At 39.0% G+C, this 2,021-nt stretch overlaps 1 long non-coding RNA gene across 1 annotated transcript; it reads right to left on the reverse strand.

Annotated features, from left to right (window-relative positions):
- Positions 1-6: 6 nt before the first annotated feature.
- Positions 7-1,708, reverse strand: LOC119346037. Its single transcript, XR_005167317.1, has 3 exons — positions 1,657-1,708; positions 1,477-1,569; positions 7-91 (listed from the first exon to the last, which is right to left on the reverse strand). It is a non-coding gene; the product is annotated as an uncharacterized LOC119346037 (long non-coding RNA).
- Positions 1,709-2,021: the final 313 nt, after the last annotated feature.

Genomic DNA, 2,021 nt, shown 5'->3' on the forward strand with positions numbered 1-2,021 from the left:
ACAGTTTCCAATAAAAGGAAAATTGCAAGGAAATAAAAGAAAATCCTAAAACTAATCTTCTAATCTTTTCTTCTTTTTCTTCACTTTATCCCTGCAAAATGGAACAAAATAAACAGAAACACAAACAAACTATTTATAACATGTCAATACTGTCATTTTTTATGCAGAACTAGATATGAGCATATATTTCCAGAATTACATGGTGTGAATATTGTATGAGTAAGATTATAATGGAAATGAATTTTGATAGGAGCCCACTTTCGATGAGTATTTATCTCACAGAGCTAAGTAATCAGGGCGTTTACCTTTTGATAATATTATTATACTATACTACCAGTATACTACTCCACTTGGATTTTTTAGATGAGCAGATCTGAGATAGACATATGTTCAAGTGGCTATAGGTAGGCTTGAAGAATTCTCATCGGTTCAAGTGGCTACAGGTAGTCGCACAGCTGGAATATAGACTACTAGTACTATTTGAAAAGAAAACAAGAGAAAATATGAACGTACTAGTCAGATCCGATCACATTGAGCTAGAAAGAAAATTCATCAGGAAACATATGGCCGACGACTTACTTGCAGACGTTGAGGATCTCGTTGTGACCGGCGAAGACGCTGCGGAGCGCGTTGCAGACGGACTGCTCACAGTGATAGCTGCCATAGATGAACTTGTTGTCCTGCAGGTAGTCCAGCAGCCAGGAATTAAAGATAGGAGGGCTAGAATTGAAAGAACTAACAATTCATGAGTAGGGAAAACATAAACATGCTCAAGTATAAGAAAAAGGAGAACACCCAATTCTATGCAACAACATAGAAAAAAAAGGAATAATTTAGCTGATGCATTTGAGCTCATATGCTTTAGAAGTGGTCATATGATGTGTTTAGCATTCCCATACGATGGTGTCCTTTTTTCTTCTTCTAAGGAGCACATACTCTTTGTGGTATTGTGGTTATACTAAGTTACTAACTCACCAGCAAGCAATCTCAAACAAGTATCAGCAAAAAAAAAGGGTTACTTACTAAGTAGAAGCCTGTTCTTTAATGCAACTAAACAAACATATGTTGTGATAGGTAAAATACCCTTTAAAGCAGGACTGATTCCAGAGTCTATGATGTTCACCAATCAACGCGGTGCTCTATATCTATCACTGCGAGAACTGAAAACAGACTATCCGAAAAAAGTACTAGAACACAAGCAGCAACATAGACGGAAAACAGGAATAGTTCAGCCAAATGCAGTTGAGCCAGTTGGCATACAATTCAACAGTTGTTAAGAATCAAACTAAGGGTGTGTCGCATTTCCATATCCTGGTTTATTTATCTCTAAAGAACACTAATACTCTATTTGGTAATATTAAGTTACTAACCTGAAGCCTCTTTTAGTGCAGCTAAACAAATACATGCTCAAATATGTTACCTATTCTCTAGAACAGCGCTGATTCCAAAATAAGCAACGCAAAGCATGTACATTACCCCTAGATGGTATGACCCGAAGGTGAAAAGCACGACATTTGCGTTGACTTGGCCTCTCTGAATAGCCAACTCCTTAACCCACTCTTTCACAATCTGCATTTCAAACATGCATATTGTTCACCAGACGATAAATTACCGAAAGGTAACGCCAACTTGCATATGGCAGGAGGAAACAGCCACCTTGTCAAGCTTCCCCAGCACCTCTTCTTGCCTGGCGGCCTCCTCCTTGCTCCTGTACAGACCCGGCTGGGCCAAAAGCTGCGATTTTGATCAACGAGCAAGGCTTCAATCGGCTCATCTAGTACTTGGTTGAAATAGGAAGGTAAAGAAGACCAGAATATACGAGTTCTGTGGAGTGTTTTTTTTCCAGCTCACCATAGAGAATTGGTAGCTGGTAAACTTGGTTGGTGACACATATGATTGTGAAGTTGTTGGTATTTCACCAAGTTTCAGGCTAAAGCTAGACCCGGGTTCTGTCTGAAGTCGGAACTGACAAGTTATAATAAGCTCAAGACTGCAGTGACTTTATTCATCCCTATCCAGTA

This window comes from Triticum dicoccoides, unplaced genomic scaffold, assembly GCF_002162155.2.
Source record: "Triticum dicoccoides isolate Atlit2015 ecotype Zavitan unplaced genomic scaffold, WEW_v2.0 scaffold37331, whole genome shotgun sequence".
NCBI classification, from domain to species: Eukaryota; Viridiplantae; Streptophyta; class Magnoliopsida; order Poales; family Poaceae; genus Triticum; species Triticum dicoccoides.